Source organism: Macaca mulatta, chromosome 3 (genome assembly GCF_049350105.2).
Source record: "Macaca mulatta isolate MMU2019108-1 chromosome 3, T2T-MMU8v2.0, whole genome shotgun sequence".
Classification (NCBI taxonomy): domain Eukaryota; kingdom Metazoa; phylum Chordata; class Mammalia; order Primates; family Cercopithecidae; genus Macaca; species Macaca mulatta.
Genome location: NC_133408.1, coordinates 86587954 through 86612019, shown reverse-complemented (window position 1 = coordinate 86612019; position 24066 = coordinate 86587954).

The following is a 24066-nucleotide window of genomic DNA, read 5'->3' as shown; positions in this document are numbered from 1 at the left end:
GATATAACATACCCCATCACAAGTTTCCATCCATTCTTTTGGTCTTTTCCCTCTAATGTAAGAAGGATATACCCCAAATAGGGGCTGAATCTTTAGCATTGCTCCTAGAAAGAAAAGACGTGTGGAGGAAAGCCACAAAGCCCACTGAGAGCAGCCAACATGTAATGTGAGCAAGAAATCAATACTGTTGTTCCTCGGTATCTGTGGGGGATTGGTTCAGGAACCCCCAACAAATACCAAAATCTATGGATGTTCAAGTCCATGTATACATAAAATAATTTAAAGTATACACCCATACATTGGTTATACACACATACTATACTAAGAAATGTATCAATACCAATAAATGCCCCCAATGGGTTATGTTGGTGACAAATGTGCTCATATCTACCATATGGTATAGTATTTGTGTATAATCTATGTACTGCTATATACTTCAAATCATTTCTAGATTACTTATGATACCTAATGCAATGTAAATACTACATAAATAAATAGTTGTTATACTGTATTATTTAGGGAATAATGACAAGAAAAATGTCTGTACATGTTCAGTACAGACAAAACCATCCATTTTTGTTCCCTGAATATTTTCAACCTGTGGCTGATTGAATCCATCAATTCAGAACCCATGGAAATGGAGGTCTGACTGTATTTATCAGCCATTGAGACTCGGGTTGTTTGTTACTGCAGCAAAGCTAACCTGTACACCTGCTACATCTATACTATCATTTATGAGAGCATCCAGGAACGTGACAAAATCTTTATGCTAAATAAATATGACACTCTTAGGACCACAAAATTAGAAAGGTTCAAAGGTACCTGTTAATACTCCGGGCTCTAGAGTCAGATCTGGGTTGAAAGCTAACTGCTGTTTATTATATCTGTGAACTTCAGTAAATGATTTCTGATTTCTCATCTGTACAATGTGGATATGAATAGTAGAGACTTCGAAGAATTATTGAGTGAGTTTATAGAGATGACATATATAGAAAGAGCTTAGATAGACAAGCTTGCACAATAAGCGGTGGTGTCATTGATGAGTTCTCCAAGGGTCAGTATTAGTGAGCAGGGGATTTATTGGGGGAAGGCACTCAAGAGCAGCAGCTGTAAGGCAGTGAGAACAAAAGGGCTGAGCAGAGGATGGTGAACTGCAGTGGAATTGCAACAAGGCCTCAGATGGTTCCACAGAAGGCTCTGGAGCCAGGATGGCTCTTCATAAATGCCCCAAATTGAAGTAAGGGCACTGGGCTTTGTACCTTCACATTCAATCAGTTGAAAGTAGGCTGTCCCAAGGGAGGGAAGTAATAGCCTTGGATGAGCCTGTTCTCTCAACTAAGGGCCTTCTCTGGAGAAAGACTTGGCCATGAGCCACCAGCAGGCAACATCGAGCAGCTGGAGAAAGAAGTGCCTCCACCTTGAAGAGAGTAAGTCTCTGGGGATGAGCCCCAGAATCCAACATGGCCCACCTTTGTGCAACCTGGATGCATTTTCTTCAGATGTCAAGTTTACCCCAACTGGATAAAGCCCCTCCAGAATCCTTGATGCCCTCTTTTCTTGGGAAAATTGCACAAGACAGATGAATGGGAAAGATTCGTGGGATGAATGAACTACCACCTGGCTGCAAGCTCATTACCTTCCTCCTCCGTGTCTGTTCTAGATTCCCTTTGCACATGGCTAGCACCTTTTCTAGTCTAGGTGGCTTACCTGGATGTTTCCCAGACTCTCAGGCCATGATTACTGCATATGTTCACTGACTGAAAAAATTGGATAGGAGGATATCAAGAAATGCCCCCAGTGGGTCATGTTGGTGCCAAATGTGCTCATGTCTACCTCCATTAGGTAACAGCAGCTCTTTCCCCACCTATTAATTGGGCGGAAATCCCCCAGCTAGGATGCCAACTCCCTCCTTTGCCTGCTGGTCTCTTGACACAGGGGCCCACAGTGATTGAACAACAGCTAAAGCTTAAAGTCCAATGTCCCCTGGTGGATACGTTTCTGTTTGGGAACCACGACTTGGAAACCCACAAATCCTTGTGTTGCACTAATAAGAAGCATAAATTTCCCTTAGGAATTTCCCTTAGGCTGTTTTAAAATACGTTTACAAATTATTTGAGCTGTTTCCTTTCAAAAGGTGGTCCCAATTTTTCCTCCCTTTGCATGTGGACCAAACTTATGACTCACTTGTAACAAATAAGCTGTTGTGGAAGTGCAGCCAAGGATAGGTCGCTAACAGGGTAGCTTGTGCTTGGCGTGCTCTCACTCCCTCCTGAATTGTCTTCTCTGTGGGAAGCCAGCTTCCATGTCATGAGGATGCTCAAGCAGCCACATTGCTTTTGACAGTCAAAATTTACTAATGTCTTTTATTATTTCAGGGTCCTGACATTCCCATTGTTAACAGTTCTGAAATAGCACCTCCTATGGGTGCTTCTTCATGATACTGTGCCAATCTCACCAGCACATTCCTTATTGTTTTGGGAAATGAGGGTCTCCGGGTCTTCCTGAAGCATAGTGAGTTTTCTGCCCCATTCTAGCACATTCATTTCTCTGAGCTTTATCATGCTTTTGTACATGTGGATAACAAAAGGACTGTGGCATTTCTACTTCATTGGGTGTGGACCATTGCTTTCTCCAAGCCTCAGAAGCCATCACAGTAATGAGTTAGGACTGCCTCCTAGGGTCCTGCCAGGGCAGAGCTCCTAAGTCACAGGAGAGTGCTTCCATATTAAGAAACTCTCAACGTACCCAGATTTATGCTGTACTCCTTTAAGCCAACACCCTCAGATCCAGTTCTCACATGCTCTCCAGCCTCCTGCTGGGACCTGTGGACTAGACCTGCAGCTCCCTGGGGCTCTAACCCCTTCCTCCTTTGGCAGATCCAGCACTTCCCCACATTGTGATGTGAGCCCAGTGATTGGTCTGGTGGCCAGGAAGGGAGGTACGGGGAGGCAGCAGACTCAAAATAAAGGAAGCATGATATTTTAGGCAGAGTCCTCTGCATTACCTTCAAATAAGAGGAGAAGGTCCAGACTTTTACGGGAGGAGTGGCCATTTCTGCAGGCCCAGAGTGTCAGGGGATTCTGAAGGAACTCAATACTTTGAATGCGTCAACTTGAACATGCCATCCTTAATTATAGGGTCCTGCTCCTTCCCCATGAGGGCTCTACCCTGAACATAGCTGACTTGCTAAGGTTAAGGAGCCAGTCTCCTCTGGAGGTCTGCTACTCTTTTAACTAAGTCCTGGGACTGATTCTAGGCTTTTTCTGCCCTCTATCTGCAGAAATGAGAGTCTTTTGTATGCTGCCAGTGAGATGAGGCCCTGTGGTTTTCACATTTCACTTTAAATCGGTGATGTATCACTCCCAGGCTTTCATTCTCTTTTCCCAAGATAATATCTACTGGGCCCCTTAGTCCTTATCCTTACTACTATACTTGAACTTCTGAGGTTCCTGCCAGGGTATTTCTTTCCCATCCCAGTTCACTACAGTGTAAGTTTAAACAATTGCCTCCCCCTACTGCACCCCAGGGGCATTCAGTACTCCATTCACCCCTAGTGATGGGGTCTTCGTTGCTGGCCAGCTGGTGGTTGATCCAGCTCCCAAACTCCATTTTGAAATACACTCCCTAGGCCCCTACCAACAACTGTACTAGCTCAGTTTCCTAGGATAGTGAGTTGAATAATGGATTCTTTGCAAAAAACCAAACAACAACAAAAACAAAAATGGAAAACGGATCTGTCTACCCAGAACTTGTGAATGTGGCCTTACTTGCAAAAAGGGTCTTAGCAATGTCATTAAGTTTAAGGTCTTGAGATGAGATAATCCCGGATTACCTATGTGGGCCCAAAATTCATTGACAAGTGTCCTTTTAAGAAACACACAGAGGAGGAGGTGATGTGAAGACAGGAGCAGAGATTGGAGTGATGTGTCTACAAGCCAAGTGGGGAAGGCCAATAATTGCTGATAAACATCAGAAGTCAGAAGAGAGGTCAGCAAGGGATTTTGCCTCAGAGTCTCCAAAAGGATTGGACCCTGCCAACACCTTGATTCCAGACTTCTGGCCTTTTGCATTTATGAGCGAATATGTTTCTGTTGTCTTAAGCCACCCAGTTTGTAGTAATTTGTTATTGCTACCCCTGGAAATTTTCACACCTGGAAAAACCCTCTCTGAGACAGAGATTTGTAAGCAGATGGAAACAGGACTGGGATGAGGGATAAGGTGAACTCCAATGCATTTGCAACTTTGACCTCAGTTGATTCCACAGGAAGTCTGCAGCTAATACAGCCCTTCAAAGATGTCTGAAGTGTGGAAAGAAGGCTGAAACTTTTTATCTCTGTACTAATCCTTCATTCTTTGTATTGCATGTAGCAACCCTCTAAGAGGTAGCACATCATAGGACAAGGTCGTTCCTTCCACCTGATGGCAGTTCCAGAGTAGAGAATTGTGAGCAGTCAGCAGGCGATGTCTCCACCAGCTGGGGAAATGAAGGTTGGATCTAAATCAGGGAATGTGGGTAGCACTTTACCTCAGCCACAACTGGAGGCTTTGATGACTGTCATCAGAGGAAGAACCATCTTAGAGATGGAGACTGTGGTGAATGGATCAACCAGAGCAGATCTTGGGGAGTTGCTTTTACAAAAACAGATATTTTTACAGCGAATCCAGGTAAAATACTAAGGGAAGCTTGAAGAAGAAAAAAAAAATGTTGCTAAAAAGGCCACAAGTGACCTTGAAGGAAAAGTGAGTTGTAAGGAAAGGATGTAGCAGAGGTGAGATCTTGCTGTCATCCCTCATGGGAGGAAATAGTGGTGACATATGGACTGTTTCCTTGGGATAAAACTTGGGTCATTCTCAGCACCAGTCAGTGGAATGGTGGAGCCTCTTCTTCCTCTGCCAGAAGGTAGAGGGCCACAGACAGCACACAGTAGACAATTTCTTCCCTTGTTAATAAAAATGTTCTGTTTCTGAAACTGATACCACGGGTAATCAAATGCCCGATAAGCACTTGAAAAACTGTTAAACATCCTTAGTCATTAGGGAAATGCAAAGGAAAACCACAATGAGATATCATTACATATGCCAAAGGATGCGTAAAATTGAAAAGAAAGATAATAGCAAGTGTTGGGGAAGATAGGGAGAAACTGGAATCCTCATACACTACTAGTGAAAATATAAAATGATACTGCCACTTAGAAAAAACTATTTGGCAGTCTTCTAAGTTTGACCAAACACCTAACAGAAATACCAACCGTTCCTTTCTGAGATATTTACTCAAGAGAAATAAAAATGTATGCCCACACAAACATTGGTACACACGTTTTTGTAATGGCTTTATTCATAAGAGTCTCAAACTAGAAATAGCTCAAATGTCCATTGACAGGTGAATGGATAAACAAATGGTCATACAATCATACAATGGAATACTATTCAGCCATAAAAAGATAGAAACTACTGATATATGAAACTACATAGACGAATCTCAAAATCAGTATGCTGAGTTAAAGAAAACCAGATATCAAAGAATAGATGTTGTGTGGCTGTATGTACACAAAACTCTAGAAGAGACAAACAGTCTAAAGTGATAAAAAGATTAGTAGTTGACTGGGGCTGGGAATGGAGGGAGATTTTCTCAGAAAGGACCCAAAGGAACTTTTGGGGGTGAAGAATATAGTCTATATTGTAATTGTGTCAGCAGTTATACAGGTGTATGCATTGGTTGAAATTCTTCAAGGTAGAAGCTTAAAATGAGTAAAATAAAGTTGATTTTTAAAAAGCTGACCATATGGAAACCTCTCTGCCATTTGTTCTGGAAAAACCTGGAGCTGGTGGGTAGGGGATGAGATGACTGTTCTTTTCTTAGCTCACACAGTGATCCCACACTTACACATCAAAGGCTTTTTCCTTGTTACCACAAAGCAAAAATGACAGGGTTGCCTGTTGTGATGATAATGACTTCCCAGACTAAAGAAGCCACAGAAGGTCACAGGAACTGTAAGTCCCGTTATCATCCTGTATTTCCCTAGGAGACCTCACGGCCAATTTGACCGAATTACTTTTTCCCCACTGCATCTTTCCTTTTGGATTCATTAGCTAAGACATTGAAAGGTCAAAAGTCTTACTCAGAGTTGGTGACAGTGAGTCAATGACTGTGTTTCCTCTGCTTTCCAGCCTGCAGTCTGAGCATGAACCCACAGTGAGACCCACTGACTGGGAGCATTATTTGGAATTCCCACCACCTCCCCCACCTCTCCTCCATTTTCCTCCTCCTTTCTTCCATATTCCTGTTCTATCTCAAAATACCCAAGAATATCCTAAAATAAATGTATTAAGGAAGAGTTAGCAAGTATGTTTTACTCAAAAACAACTGCCATGAAACTTAACTCTCTTGTGACCTAAAGAGAGTTTCTGAAATACCACGTCTTACAAATGTTTGAAATAATATTCACCTTCAAAAGGAGGTATATTTTCATATTAACTCACCCGAATAAAACTGACATGGTGAAAAACAGAAATAGAATCAATGTGATGTCTTTGTTAAAGTAAACCTCTAAAGTGTACCTACCATACAACTGATTGTGTAATTCTAGAGTTATCAAATAGAAGTGGCAATCAAAGTGTTGGGAAAAATGACTGAAGTCCATATGAAAAAAAATTAATTTAGTTGCCACTAAAAGGCATAATTCACTGTTTGAGTACGTTACACAGGTAATCATGCTTTAGAACATGTTCAGCTACTGGAGGCAGGAAAATAAAACATTCTCCAACCCAATTGTTCACAATGATAGAGCACACGGAAAAAATATTTTTAAAAATATAGATTTCTGGGTCTCATTATGGAATTCAAATACAATGGTTCTGGGGCAAAGTCCAAGACTATGTATTTTTTCAGTGTTATCAAAGTGATTCTGATGTTCAGACATGTTTTGTCCAGCCTTGCCCCACTCTGTGGCTTTCTTCTTAAGTGCTATGCCCAAATAACTATTGTAGTATACCACAGTACCAAATGTTTTGGGTCTTTCACTTCTATCACTGAGAGCACATCTCCAATACAGGTGTATTTATTTAACTGCAAATTTATGCATACATGCATCATATTTCAAAAGAATTTATTTAAATCTACAAAAATTTACTTCCAAGAGCAAGCAATATCTCAACTGATCTTCATACGTGGGCATCTCTAATAAAGAGGATAGGTACATCATGTTTAGAGTCAATATAACAGATCTGTATTTTTCTATGACATGATATATTGTTGTCTTGTACCATGTGTCTCTATCACTTTGAAAAGACATTAATTCCGATGGAGTTAAAATATTTCTATAAGTGAAAAATTAACCAAAGTGAGTCTGGGAATTTTTAAGTTTCTTCCTCAAGAGATTTTTGTGTTGTAATCCAACTGAGTAAAGGCAAGAGAGTGAAAATATTTATTATATTTTATGACTTTAACGGCATGTTCCTAATCAAGCAAGATGAGAATGAAGCAGAAATACAGACTATGAATGCATGTCTCTGTGAAACGCCAGAGAAGTCCAGATCCTCAGCCCATCAGATATGGAGTCTTGCAGCATCTTTGAGTATGAAACCAGGTGGAAAAAGAGATTTCATCTAAATTTACAAAGGCTCCTCTGTCTGTGCCTTTCTGAGAGGGCTTAAGTGCCTCAGCATGAAGCAGCCAGAGCAAGAATTGACAAAATTAAACTTGATAATTCCTGACAATCGTTTTCCCCACTGTGAAGCATCATCCATGGGAATAAGGGAGAGCAAGACTCGGGAGCCCTGCCCCTCCTCTCTAGGCAGAGGCCAGGACGTCCGGGAGGCCAAAGTCAGACTAACGGAGATACTTGAATGCAGGGAATGCCACGGCCTTTCTTTGAGAGCCTCTCAAGAGTCAGTGCAGGGCTCCCTAGCTTCATTCTCACTTTTCTTTTGCTCTTTTTTCCTTTCTGTTACCAAAATACACTGGCATATTAAAAATAAACAGTGCTGCCTTGCCACAGAGCTCTGTTCTCCTTTAAATAGTCTGACAAGTACAAATGAGTCAAGATTCCCTATTGCTCCGTCCCAGGACAGATCACGGGGCCTTCTCCTTTCTCCCCTTTCTTTCTGGCTGCCTGTGCCTTTCTCTTTGCTCTCTCAATCTAGTTTCCAAGTTTCTGGCTGGTTATCACCTATTCTTTCCCTCTGGGTGCCGCCCTGGGTCTCTCTCAGGAACTCTCTTGGCCTCATTTTTTCGATGTAACTCCGTTTCTCTTTTTTCTGTCATCATTCTTTCTGAACGTCTGTATCCCCAAATAAATACAAAACAAGCAGGTAGAGTGAGCCACAGGAAGAAAAAACCATTTAATTAGAGCATTTGTACTGTGCAAAGTTGGAAAAAAAAAATCTGGTCCTGTCTGGCCATGTCGGCATCTTCTGTCACCAGGAACCTTTTGAGAGGCCCTTAAAGACTTCCATCCTCTATGCTATATTTCCGTCTTTAATGTGCAATGAAGACAAGCTCTTGGCATACATGCAAAAGCAATCTGTACTGTGGGGAAGATATGGTCTTTAACCTCAGGTTGAACTAAAAAGCACTGGAAATTTTAAGAGTTTGTTTTGACCTTTCAGGGTCACTCAGGATGGGGATCTGCCTGGCAGTTGTTAATGGTGGTTTGATTGGGCTCCAATACTGTTTTTAAGTCTCCACTTAGAGTCTAGCCAAGTTAAACACATTTTCTTTTCATCTCTACTCTCGTATCCAGCCTGCAGCTTCAGGTCTCCAGTCATTCCTTGGTTCTTCTCTGGATTTTGTCCAATTTGTTGACAAATCCTCCAATCTTTATTTAAAATTACTTCTTAATTTCATCCTGATAGTATCTCACAGTGTTTCCTCAAGATCAGCATTTTATTCTGTTTCTGCCCACACATTGAGTTAAATGTGGGAGCAGGAGTATACAGAAAAGACTACGAAGCTGTTTCAGGGGCTAGGACTACAGGCAAGGCTAGTGGTCAGGCCTTCCAGACGAGCGGACTCGGGCCGGCAGCAGTGTTTTCTTTTCTTTTTTGAAAATGGCGTCTTTTCTTGATTGTAAAATTTGTACTGATCGTTGCTGAAAACTTCCAAAATCAGACAAATAAGCAGAAGAATATAAAAATTATGGGCCATCCACAAACTGCAGATAATTATTACTGATACTTTTTATGTTTTCTTTCATTGTTTTACATATACATAAAAAAATTTTTTTTTTTTGAGATGGAATTTCACTCTTGTTGCCCAGGCTAGAATGCAATGGCATAATCTCAGCTCATTGCAACCCTCTACCTCCCAAGTTCAGACAGTTCTCCTGCCTCAGCCTCCTGAGTAGCTGTGATTACAGGCATGCTCCACCATGTCTGCTTAATTTTTGGTATTTTTAGTAGAAATGGGGTTTCACCATGTTGACCAGGCTGGTTTTGAACTCCTGACCTCAGGTGATCCACCCTCCTCAGCCTCCCAAAGTCCTGGGATTATAGGCGTCAGCCACCGCTCCCGACATACAAATATTTTTAAACAAACTTAATTGTACACTAACAGTGTTTTACCTTGCAGTTATTTCCCACATTTATATTTCCTTCTTCCAACTATAACTTTATGCATTAGGACTGCAATACTTTCATTACTGTAAGTTTTTAAAGTACTTTGAATTGGTAGGGTGAGTCAATCAACACTCATTTCATCAAAACTTTTTTTTTTTTTGACATTTTCTTGACTATTAATTTCCAACTTTTTTCTTTCTGGATGAATGTTTGGTTCACTGTGCTGGCATTTTGAATACAATTTCATTAAATACAAAAACTAACACATAAAAATTAGAGAGAGCTGACACAGTGTTCTCTCTTTTAATCCTGGAACATAGATGTCACTTATTCATCATATTTTTTTTTGGTTTGTCGACAAAGTTTTATAGTGTTATTGATTATATATCTTCAGTTTGTCAGTGAACATTTCTAGCTTTTTTTTAATCCTTGGCTTCATATATTGTATATGTATGTATGTGTGTCTGATTTTATATTTTTCTTGTATCCCTTATCTCTGCACAAAAATGCTTATTTTTTTATTGTGGCAAAATATACATAACATAAAATTTACCATTTTACTCATTTTTAAGTGCACAATTCTGTAACTTTAAGTACATTCACATTGTTGTGCAACCATCACCAATATCCAACTCCAGAACAATTCTTGTCTTCCCAAACTGAAACTCTGTATCCATTAAACACTACCTCCCCATTTCCATCTTCCCCCAGCCCCTCCCAATCACCAATCTACTTTCTGTTCCTATGAATTTGACTACTCTAGGTACCTCAAACAAGTGGGATTATACAATATTTGTTCAGGGAAATACTGACATTTCACTTCGCATAATGATTTTAAAGTTCTTTCCTGTTGTTGCATGTGTCAGAATTTTCTTCCTTTTTAAGGCTGAATAATATTCCATTTTGTGTATATGCCACATTTAGTTTATCCGGTCATCTGTTCATGGTTACTTGGGTTGCTTCCACATTTTGGCTATTGTGAATAATGCTGCTACGAACATGGATGTACAATATCTGTTCAATCTCCTGTTCTCAATTCTTTTGGGTATATATCCAGAAGCGAAAGTGCCGAATCATAGAGTAATTCTGTGTTTAATTTTTTGAGGAAACACCATACCATTTTCCACAGTGGCTGCACCATTTTATATTCCCATCAGCAATGTGCAGGACTTCCAGTTTCTCCACATCCTCACCAACGCTTCTGATTTTCTGGGTTTTATTTTTTATTTATTTATTTATTTTTAGTAATAGCCATCCTAATAAGTGAAGTAGTATCTTGTGATTTTGCTTTGCATTTCCCTAATAATTAAGGATGTTCAGGGTCTTTTTATGTGCTTATTGGTTATTTGTATATCCTCTCTGGGGACATGTCTATTCAAGTACTGTGCCTATTTTTTTTTTTTTTTTTTTTTTTTTTTTTTTTGCTGTGGTGTACTTCGTTTCATAGGGCTGTTTTAGATTCACAGCAAAACTGAGCAGAAAGTACAGAGGTCCCATTATACCCTTGCCCCCACATATGCACACATAGAGCCTTCCTCACCATCAACATCCCACACCAGAGTAGTATATTGTTACAATTCATAAACCTACATAAACCCCCCATTATCACCTACCCATTATCATCCATAGTTTACATTAGGGTTCACTCTTGGTTTGTTATACATTCTATAGGTTTTGACAGATGTATAATGCCATATATGTACCATTATAGTATCACAAAGAATAGCTTCATTGACCCAAAAATCCTTTGCCCTCTGCCTGTTCATTCCTTCTTTCCTCCTACTTTTTGGAAGCCACTGATCTTTTTATTGTCTCCATAGTTTTGCCTTTTCCAGAATATCATATAGTTGGAATCATACAGTATACATACATTTTAGGTTGAATTCTTTCACTTACTAATAAGAATTTGCATTTTCTCCATTTTGTAAATAACTGGAAAGCTCATTTCTTTTTTTTCAGACTGGAAAGCACTGAATAATATTCCATTGTATGGATGTATCACAGTTTATCCCTTCATCTACTGAAGGATATGTTGGTTGCTGCCATGTTTGACAGTTATAAATAAACCTATCAACATACATATGCAGGTTTTTATGTGGACATAATTTTTCTGCTCCTTTGGGTAAATATCTAAGAGTCTGATTGCTGGATTATATGGTAAGAGGATGTTTAATTTTGTAAGAAACTGACCAACTTTCTTCCAAAGTGACCATACCATTTTGTATTCCCACCAACAGTGAGTGAGCGTTCCTGTTGCTCCACATCCTCAACACAGTTGGTGCTGTCATGGCTCTGAAGTCTGGCCATTCTAATAGGCATAGGCTGGTATCTCACTCTTATTTTACTTTGCATTTTCCTGATGACATATGATGTAGAGTATCTTTTCGTATGTTTATTTGCCATTTATATATCTTTTTTGGTGAGGTGTCTGTTCAGGTCTTTTACCCATTTTTTAGTCAGGGTGTTGGTTTTCTTATTGCTGAGTTTTATCAGTTATTTTAATATTTTGGATAACGATCCTACATCTGGCATGTATTTTGCAAATATTTTCTCTTAGTCTATGGCTTATCTTTTCATTCTCTGGGTAGTGTCTTTCACAGTACCTTTCATAGAGCAGAAATGTTTAATTTTAGTGAAGTTCACCTTGTCAATTATTCCTTTCATGAATCATGCTTTTAGCATAGTACAGTAGTTCACCCTTTTCTGTGGAGGATGTGTTCCAAGACCTCTAGTGGATGCCTGAAACCATAGATAGTACTAAACCCCCCATACCACTGTGTGTTTTTCCTATTCATACATAATCATGGTAAAGTTTAATTTATAAATTAAGTATAGTAAGAGTTAACAATAGTAACTAATAATAAAAGAGAATAATTATAACTACATACCATAATAAAAGTTATATGAATGTTGTCTCTTTCAAAGGATATCATTGTACTCTACTTCTTCTTCTTCTTCTTGTGATGATGTGAGGTGATACAGTGCCTATGTGATGAAAGGAAGTGAGGTGAATGACGCAGGCATTGTGACAGAACATTAGGATACCACTGACCTCCTGACAATACATCAGATGGAGGATCATATGCTTCAGATGATCTTGGATTATTGAGCCATGATTATTTTGATGGTTGGATGTCAGGAACAGACAATGTTGACAACTAAGGGTAAGGTAATGTATACAGTGTGGATACACTAAACCAAGGGATGATTAACATCCCAAGCAAGTCACCACAAAATTTCATCATGCCACTAAGAACAGCAGATGATTTAAAACTTACGAGTTGTTTATTTCTGGACTCTTCCATTTAATATTTTCAGACCATGGTTGACCATGGGTAACTAACACCACAGAAAGTGAAACCTCAGGTAAGGGGGCAATTACTGTATCTAAAAAGTCATAGCCATAACAAAGGTCACCTAAAGTTTTTCCTGTTTTATTTCTAGGTATTTCATAATTTTGTGTTTCACATATAGGTATATGATTCACTTTGAGCTAATTTTGTGAAAAGTGTAAGGAAAGTCTGTGTCTAGATTCATTTTTTTGCACATAGATCTCCAGTTGCTCCAACACTATTTGTTGAAAAGAAAATATTTTTCCCAAAAAAATATTTCCTTAGTTCCTGCCGAGACCAGCTTGGTCGGGGAGACCCTAACCCAGTGGCACTAGAGGAATTAAAGACACACACACAGAAATATAGAGATGTAAAGTGGGAAATCAGGGGTCTCACAGTCTTCAGAGATGAGAGCCCTGAAAAGAGATTTACCCACATATTTATTAACAGCAAGCCAGTCATTAGCATTGTTTCTATAGATATTCGATTAACTAAAAGTATCCCTTATTGGAAACGAAGGGATGGGCCGAAATACAGGGGTGGGTCTGGCTAGTTATCTGCAGCAGGAACATGCCCCTAAGGCACAGATCGCTCATGCTATTGTTTGTGGTTTAAGAATGCCTTTAAGCCGTTTTCCACTCTGGGCGGGACAGGTGTTCCTTGCCCTCATTCTGGTAAACCCACAACCTTCCAGCGTGGGCATTATGGCCATCATGAACATGTCACAGGGCTGCAGAGAGATTTTGTTTATGGCCAGTTTTGGGGCCAGTTTATGGCCAGAGATTCATTTTTTTTGCACATGGATCTCCAGTTGTTCCAACACTATTTGTTGAAAAGAAAATATTTTTCCACTGTATTTCTTTTGTTCCTTCATGAAAGACTCCTTTACTATATTTATGTCTATTTGTGGGCTCTCTATTCTATTCCTTTTTATTCCATTTACCTACTTGTCTGTTCTTCTAACAATACCACACTGTCTTGATTACTATTTCTTTACAGTAAGTCTTAAAGTCAGATAGTTTCAATTCTCTGATTTTGTAATTCTAGGCCTTTTGCCTCTCCATAGAATCAGTTTGTCAACATCCACAAAATAAATAGTCAAGATTTTCATTGGAATTGTGCTGAATCTACAGATCAAGTTGGGGGAAACTGATATCTTGACAATATTGAATCTTCTTATCCATCAACACGTACTATCCTCCCATTTATTTAGTTCATTTATTTTATTCATCACAGTTTTGTAGTTTTCTGGTACAGTTTTTGTGTATATTTTGTTACAGTTGTACCTAAGTATTTTATTTTTTGGATGGTATTGTAAATAGTATTGTATTTTTAATTTCATATTTCAGTTGTTTATGGCCGGTATATATGAAAGTAATTGACTTTTGTATATTAACCTTATATCATATAACCTTGCTATAATTGCTTATTAGTTCCAGGACTATTTTCTCTGATTCTTTGAGATTTTCTACATAGACATCATGTCATTTCCAAATAAAGACAGTTTTTAATATGTGTACTTTTTATTTTTTCTTGTTTTATTGCATTAGCTAGGATTTCCAATATGATCTTAAAAAGGAGTGGTAAAATGGTACCTCCTTGCTTAGTTCCTAATCTTAGTGAGAAAGTGTTGAGTTTTCCACCATTAAGTACTATGGTTAGCTGGAATTTTTAGCTTGAATTCGTGTTGAATTTTGTCAAAAATTTTTCTGCATCTATTGATATGATCATATCATTTTTCCTCTTTAACCTGTTGGTGTGGTGAATTATGTTAATTGATTTTAAAATGTTGAATCAGTCTTGCATACCTGGGATGCATCCCACTTGTTTCAATGTGTAATTTTTTATACATTATTGGATTTTATTAGCTGATATTTTGTTGAGGATTTTACATTTATGTTCATGAGACATGTTGGTCTCTAGTTATCTATTCTTATAATATTTTTGTCCAGTCTTGGCATCAAGGCAATGTTGTTCTCAGAATGAGTTAGAATTCTGCTTTTGAATTCCAAGACAGACTGTAAAGAATTGATATAAATTATTTCTTAAATATTTGGTAGAATTACCAGTGAACCCATTTAGGGTATTACTGGTATTAGAAAGTTATTAATTACTAATTCATATATCTTCTCTCTTGTTTTTGAGACAGAGTCTCACTCTGTCACCCAAGCTAGAGTGCAGTAGCGCAATCATGGTTCACTGCAGCCTTGACCTCCCAGGCTTAAGCAATCCTCCCATCTCAACCTCTTGAGTAGCTGGGACTATAGCTACCATGTCAGGCTAATTTTAAAAAAATTATTTGTAGAGATTGGATCTCTCTGTGTTACCCAGGCTGGTCTCAAATTCCTGGCTCAAATGATCCTACCACCTCAGTCTCTCAGAGTGCTAGGATTACATACATGAGCCATCATCATACCTGGCCTGATTCAGTATCTTTAGGCCTATCCAGATTGTTTCTTCTTGTGTGAGTTTTGGCAGCTCATGTCTTTCAGGGAATTGATTCACTTCATCTAGATTATCAAATCTGTAGGCAGAGTTCTTCATAATATTTCTTTATCATCCTTTTAGCATTCATAGGATTTGTAGGGATATCCATCCCCTCTTTTATTTCTGATAATAGTAATTTGTATATTTTCTCTTCTTTTTTAAGTTAGTCTGGGGGCAGGTTTATCAATTTTATTGATCTTTTCAAAGAATCAGCTTTTAGTTTCATTGATTTTTCTCTATTGATTTCATATCTTTTTTCTATGTATTTTAGATTTAATTCACTCTTCTTTTGCTGGTTTCCCAAAGTGGAAGCTTAGATTATTGATTTCAGATCTTTTGTCTTTTCTAATACATGTAATCTATACTATAAAGTTGCTGCTAGGCACTGCTTTCACTGCATTCTACAAATTTTGATAAGTTGTATATTCCTTTTCATTTAGATTGAAATGTTTTTAAATTTTTCTTTAGAATTCTTACTTGACTCATGTGTTTTCTAGAAGTGTGTCGTTTAATCTCCATGTATTTGGGGATTTTTCAACTATCTTTTACTTATTGATTTCTAGTTTAGTTCTGAGATCATATATTGTATAATTTCCATTCTTTTAAATTTGTTAAGGTGTGTATTATGACCCAGAATATGGTTCATAGTAGTGAATATTTCAAGTGATCTTGAGAAGAATGTGTATTCTGCTGTTATTGGATGCAGCAGTCTACAGATGTCAGTTATATCCTGTTTGTTGATGATGATATTGAGTTCTGCTATATCCTTATTGGATTTTTTGCCTGCTTCATTTGTTAGTTCCTAATAGAGAGGTGTTGACCTCTCCAACTATAATAGTAAAGTCATCCATTACTTCTTGCAGTTTTACCCGTTGTTGCCTCACATATTTTGATGCCTTGCTATTATGGGCATGCACAGGGTTATTATGTATTCTTGAAGAATTGACTGCTTTATCATTGTGAAATACCCTTCTTTATCTCAGATAATTTTCCTTACTCAGGAATCTCCTTTCTGAAATTGATATAGTTACTCCTAGTTTCTTTTGGTTAGTGCTAGCATGGCATATTTGCATATCTTTCTCCATCCCTTTAATTTTGATGTATATGTATCTCTAAATTTAAAGTGGGTTTCTTGTGGACAACATGTAGTTGGGTTTTGTGTTGTGGTCCACTCTGACAATCTTTGTTTTTTAACTAGTACTTAGATCATTAAGGTTTAAAGTAATTATTAGTATATTTGCATTAATATCTCTCATATTTGTTATTGTATATTATTCATTGTCCAGCTTCCTTTGTTTCTATTTTTGTTTCTTACTCTTTTTCTGCCATTTGTAGTTTTAAACATTTTATATAATTTCATTTTCTCTCCTTTCTTAGCACAACAATTATATTTCATTTTCTTACTTTTTTTAAATGATTGCCCTAGAGTTTGCAACATACATTTACAACTAATCCAAGTCCACTTTGAAATAACACTATAGCACTTCATGACTAGTGTGAATAATGTATAAGAACAAAATGGTGCTAATTCCTCCCTCTCATTCCTTGTATCTTTGCTGTCATTTGTTTCACAATGCTAATATACAGCATTTCACAATGCTAATAAGGCATATATGTCTAGCTCCTGTTATTATTTTGAACAAACTGCTATTATATTAGATCAATTAAAAATAAAAATAAAAATTTGTAATTACCTTCATTTATTCCTTCTCTAATACTCTTTCTTTAATCACGTAGAGTCAAGTTTCTGAACTATATCACTTTTTTTTTCTCTCTGAAGAACTTCGTTTAACATTTCTGGCAAGGCCAAAAATTTTCTCAAGGTTTGTGTGAGAAAGTCTTCATTTCTCTTTCACTTGTTTTTTTTTTTTTTTTTTTTCTTTTTTTTTGAGACAGATTCTCACTCTGTCACCCAGGCTGGAGTGCAGTGGCACAAACTTGGCTTACTGCAACCTCCACCTCCCAGGTTCAAGCAATTCTCCCGGCTCAGCCTCCCTAGTAGCTGGGATTGCAGGCGCCTGCCCAGCTAACTTTGGTACTTTTAGTAGAGACAGGATTTCACCATGGTGGCCAGGATGGTCTCAAACTCCTGACCTCAGGTAATCCACCTGCGCTGGCCTTCCAAAGTGCTAGGATTACAGGCGTGAGCTACCACGTCCGGCCTCCCTTTCACTTTTAAAGGATAATTTCACAGAATATAGAACTCTTTGTTTTTTGTTTTTAACGGAGTCTCACTCTGTCGCCCAGGCTGGAATGCAGTGGCACAATCTCGGCTCACTGCAAGCTCCACCTCCCGGGTTCACGCCATTCTCCTGCCTCAGCCTCCCGAGTAGCTGGTACTACAGACACCTGCCACCATGCCTGGCTAATTTTTTGTATTTTTAGTAGAGACGTGGTTTCACTGTGTTAGCCAGGATGGTCTGGATCTCCTGACCTCGTGATCTGCCCACCTCGGCTTCCCAAAGTGCTGGGATTACAGGCGTGAGTCACCATGCCCGACCAACAGGATATAGAATTCTAAGTTGGTGGAGTCTTTTTCTCTCTCAACACTTTAAGGATTTCATTCCACTCTCTTCTTATGTGCATGATTTCTGAGAAGTACGGTGTTTTTTCCCTCAGGCTTCTTTTAAGAATTTTTTCTTTACCTTGGATTTTTGGCAGTTTGAATGTAACATGCCTAGTGTAGTTTTTGTTTTTGTTCCCATTTGTCCTGGTTGATGTTCTCTGAGTTTCCTAGATCTGTGGTTTGGTGTCTGTATTAGTCTGTTCAGGCTGCCATAACAAAGTACCACAGACTGGGTGGCTGAAACAACAAAAATTTATTTTCTCACAGTTTTGGAATCCAGAATGCCAAGATCAAGGTGCTGTCAGAATTGGTTTCTGATGAGGCCTCTCTTCCTGACTTGTAGTCAGCAACCTTGTTGCTATGTCCTCGAATGGCCTCTTCTCTGTGCATTTGCAGAGAGAAAAAAGAAAAGGGTAAGACCTTTCATGTCTCTTCCTCTCCTTATAAAAACATCAAATCCATTGGGTTACAGACCCCTCCTTGAGGCCTCATTTAACTTGTTTAACCCACTTGCAGGCTGTATTTCCAAATGCAATGAGAGTTAGGACTTGAACATATGAATTTACAGGGCGGGGCTCAATTCAGCCTATAACTGTGTCTCACATTAATTTGGGAAAATTCTCGGGAGTTATTATTTCAAATATTGCTTCTATTCCTTTCTCTCTTTCTTCTTCTTCTGGTAGTCCCTTTACATGTATGCTACACCTTTTATAGTTGTTCCACAGTTTTTAAATATTTTGTTACTTATTTTCAGTCTTTTTCTCTTTGTTGTTCATTTCAGAGGTTTCCATTGATATATCCTCAAGCTCAGAGATTCTTTACCCTGCTGTTTTCAGTCAACTAATGAGCCTATCAAAGACATTCCTCATTTCTATCAAAATAGAATCAGATTTTACCTCTAGTACTCCTTTTTATTTCTTCTTAGAACTTTCATCTCTGCTTACATGATTGTTCTGTTCCTGTATGTTGTCTACTTTTTCCATTAGAGCCCTTAGCATATTAATTTTAGCTTTATTATTATTATTATTATCGAGACCAGGCCTTACTATGTTGCCCAGTCTGGTCTTGAACTTCTGACCCCAATCAATCCTCCTGCCTCAGCCTCCCAAAATATTGAGATTATAGGTGTGAGCCACCATGCACAGCCAATCATAGTTTTTTACACTTACAGTCTGATTATTCCAAAATCTCTACCATAGCCAAATCTGGTTTTGGTGCTTGCTCTTGTCTCTTCAAACTGTATTTTTTACCTTTTAGTATACCTAATACTTTTTTATTAAAAGCCAGATATAAGGTACTGAATGAAAGGAACTGTAGTAAATGGGTCATTAATAATGTGGTGGTAAGGTGTAGGGGAGTAAAATGTTCTGTAGTCCCATAATTAGTTCTCAATCTTTCAATGATCCAGTGCTTCTGGGCTGTGAACTTCATGAGAGCCTCTCAGTTTTTTCTCCTGTCTTAGGTGGGGCAGTACAGCTGAAGGGGCTGAAGTTGAGTTGAGTATTTCCCTTTTCCAGCATGGGAGGCTAGAGGCAATGACCACACTTTTCTGATAGAACTAAGAAGAATTATTTGTTTTCTGCTTTTTTCAGCTTTTTACTTGTTATCAGAATGGAGTATTGACTTCTAGATTCCTTACATGCTGGACTCCATTTTAAATGGGGTTGTTTGTTTGTTGCTGCTGTTGTTGAGTTGTGGGAATTTTTAAAATATATTCTGAATATAAATCCTTTATCACATATACAATTTGCATGTATTTTCTCCCATTCTATGAGTTGTCTTTTCATTCTGTTGGATACCCAAGTTTTAATTTTGATAGATAAGGGGCCAACTTACCTATATTTTTTTCTTTTGTTGCCTGTGCTTTTGATGTCATACCCGAAAAATGATGGCTAAATCCAATGTCATGAAGCTTTTCCCCTATGTTTTCTTCTAAGAGTTTTACAGTTTTTGTTATTATGTTTAGGTTTTTGATCCATTTTGAGTTAGTTTTTTGTATATGGTGTAAGGTGGAATTCACCTTCACTTTTTTAAAAACCACTTTATTGAGGTGTGATTGTCATTTAAAAAGTTATACACATTTAATGTATACAACTCAATGAGTTTGGAAATAAGTATGCACCCATGAAGCCAACATTACAATCTACCATAAACATATTAGGTTGGTGCAAAAGGAATTGTGGTTTTGCCATTACTTTTAATTAATTTTGACATTTACTTTTGCCATTGATTTTAATGGCAAAAACCATAATTCCTCTTTTGCACCAACCTAATATCCATCACCTCCGTAAGTTTCCTTCCACCCTCCTATTTAATGTTATTGGCTTTTTGTGTGTGATAAGAATGCAGAAGATCTAGTCACTTAGCAAATTTTTAAGTTGACAAAACAGTATTGTTAACCATAGGCACTATGCTGTACAGTAGATTTCTAAAACTTACTTATCTTCTGTAACTGAAACTTTATATCCTGTGACTAATATCTCCCCTTTCCCTCTTCCCTCAGCCCTGGCAACCACCATTTCACTCTCTTCTTCTATGAATTTGATTATTTTAGATCTATCATATAAGTGGTATCATGCAGTGTTTGTCTTTCTGTGTCTGGTTTATTTCCCTTAGCACAAAGTCTTCCAGGTTTATCCATGTGGTCACAAATGGCAGGATTTCCTTCTTTTTAAAGGGTGAATACTATTCCATTGTATCATAGACCATGTTTTCTTTATCCATTCATCCATTGATGGACATTTGTGTTGCTTCTGTGTCTTACATATTGTGAATCATGCTGCAGTGAACATGCGACTACATATGTCTCTTTGAAATGCTGATTTTAATTCCTTTGGATATATACCCAGAATTGAGATTTCTGGATCATATTGTAGTTCTATTTTTAATTTTAGTGGGAATTTCCATACTGTTTTCCACAGTGGCTGTACCAATTTACATTTCTATTGACCGTGTACTAGAGTTCCCTTTTTTCTACATCCTTGCCAACATTTGTTATTTTGTGCATTTTTTATGTTATAGCCATCCTAACAGGTGTGAGGTGATTTCCCGTTGTGGCTACCTCATTTTTTTATGCCTGTGGATATTCAGTTTCCCCAACACCGTTTATTAAAGACTATGTTTTCCCCATAAATGGTCTTGGCAACCTTGACAAAAATCATTCAACTGTATATGCCAGGCTTTATTTCTGGGCTCTTCATTTTATTATATTGGTCTACATGTCACTTTTTATGCTGGGAGCACTGTTTTTATTACCATAGCTCTGTAGTAAGTTTTGAAATCAGGAGGTATGTGACTTTCAACCTTGTTCTTTTTCAAAACTTTTTGGCTACTTGGGGTTCTTGAGATTCCACATAATCTCTAAGAATATTTTTATTTCTGTAAAAAGAAAATGGGATTAAAAAGGGATTGTACTACATCTATAGATCACTTTGAGTAGTAGTGACATCTTTACAATATTAATTCTTCCAATCCATGAACATAGGCTGGCTCTCCATTTATTTGTGTTTTCTTTAATTTCCTTCAGCAAAGTTTTGTTGTTTTCATTACACAAGTGTTTCAACTTCTTTGTTAAGTCTATTCCTAAGTACTGTACTCTTTTAGATGCTACTGTAAATGGAATTGTTTTCTTAATTTTTTAGATTGTTCATTGTTAGTATATAAAAACACAACTTATTTTTTCCCTCATTCTATTTTGTCACAATTTGAGTATCCTGAATCACATCCCTTGATCACTCTGTTATGTGAGAATATGGACCTTTCATTTAGAACTAAAATTCATTCAGGTGTATAAATACAGACTAAATTAAAAAAAAAAAAAAAGGAAAGAATACTCCTTAGATTTTATTTATGGCAGAGCAATGTAAATAATAGAGTTGAGACATCAAATAGCCCTTAGATTTTCTTAATCTAATTTAAATGATTTGCAAGGTGATATATTCAGATTTAATCTAAGAGTTTTATCTTTGGCTCATTTTGGACTGTTCTAGGAGACTTTCTATTTAAGAAAATGGAGTTTTGTGGCTAGAAAAATTCCATAGGGAAAAAAGGAATATGGAGTTTTGTTGCAGACTAATTTTATACATATTTCCTATCATCCATCCAAAATCTCAAAACCATGTTAGTAATACAGGTATTAGTGAAGGCCTGGAGAGAATCATTTGTTCAGAATAATGGTTTCTAAATATTTTAAGGACTGCCACTTAGCATAGGAATTAAAAGTATTATGTTTAAAAAGAAGAGCAAGTTCAATGAGTGGGATCTGTAATGAAACAGCTTTTGCTCAATGTAAAGAAAGCCTTTCTGAGGATTAGAGCAACTCCAACAAGGAGTTTACTATCTCAAAAGAGGATGGATTTCTTGTCACTGAAAGTTCTCAAAAGAAACAGAACGCTCACTGATCAGGTTCTTCAAGAGAAGACTGGGGAAATGTGTAAGTTAGATTGTCTCTAAAGTTCCTTCCAACTCTGAAAGTGTATAATCCCATGATTCTTATACTTCTTCACATAGATATCACTGAACTATCAGAATGTGGCTTTTGTGTTGGCCTTCTCATTATTTAGTCTAAACAAAACAAGTTTCTTCAAGCACTGCCCATGACTGATATCCTGTCTTGGTCATGTCCCTCAGACTATTTTTAAATTTTCTAATTCTAGTAATTATATCCAAGCCCACTTCTATTTTTTTCTGTAGTTATGTGATACAGAATTACTCACTGAACTTAAAAATCCCAGGTTTTTTTCACACATGTTAATAGAACACAGGCTTTAAAGTCCAAAAAAATGATTGGCACTTGCTGTTGAACTTGGACTAATTCCCTAGTTTCTCTGAACATGAGTGTAGTGGATACTGTGATGTGCCACCAAGATCCCACATTCAAGACCAAGGCACTGCCAGCTCCGGCAATGTTTTCTGCTGACACTCACAGGTGTCATTCCTGTTGTATTGCCCCCCAATCAAAGGGAAATGCCTTTTTCAGATTACCCCTCCTGGATAGGGGTGGTCCATATGCAATGACTATAGTTGGAAGTACAAAGACCAGGACCTCTTGCCTCAATTAAGAATATCTCTGAAAAATCATCCCAGCCCTACTAACTCCTCTTAGGATTAGCTAAGGCCTTTTGTAACTGCACTGCAGGTCCTGCTGCCAGCCTTGCTCTCTTATTCCTGAACAGATGTTGTTCCTAAGAGCACAAGTAAATTACCTACATTTTCTGTCTCATCACCAGTTTCCTAGGGAACTTGACCTAATGCTCGTCAATCTTTAAAATGAGAATGTTATGCATTTCTTTATATTGAGAGGACCAAATGAGATTACAATTATGAAATTATTGAGCACAGTGTGAAATAACTATGTACACTCATATTTCACTCGTTTTTTTTCTAACCCACACTTTCTCTACCAGATACTTGATAGCTATATTCAAAGGGTTTTATATGGGGGAAGGAGATTTAGGCTATTTTGTTCTATTGGGAAGAACTTCAATAGTGGGCAAAATTTTAGGCACCCAGAAATGCCTGGTGCATAGTTGGCAATCAGTAAATGGCTGCCAGTAAATGAATAAATGGGTTGACAGATGCATGAGAAAATTAACATAATTTTAGAACTTTCTATTAATCATTGTCCATGCAAAATGTAATGGGTTGCCATAAGAACCATTTAAATAATACTTAACTGTTTCATCCCTCTGTGTTTTGGATTCCATGTTTGTTAAATGAGAATAATAAGAGTACCCATACTCTTGGAATTCTGTGGAATAAATTAGATAATACACACAAAGTACTGAAAATTCTTTTCCTTCACATACAAAGCACTCAAGAAGTATTATGTATTATTAAACATTAATTTCATGCTAGATACTGAAAAAGACTTCTTACAAATATTGGCTTATGTAATCCTTACACCTACACTTCAACATAGGTGTTCTTATATTTCAAAAAGTAAATTTGGAACTCGAAACTTTCCAAATTCATTTTGTTTTAAATCCTCAGTCTTCCTTCTCCATACTCTCAATCAGAATATATTAATATTTATTTGATCATGCCTATCAGAAAGTTGGAAATTATTCTAAACTATTCCCTCTCCTATATCTCCTATACCCAACCCTTTATTCACTCTGCCTCCTA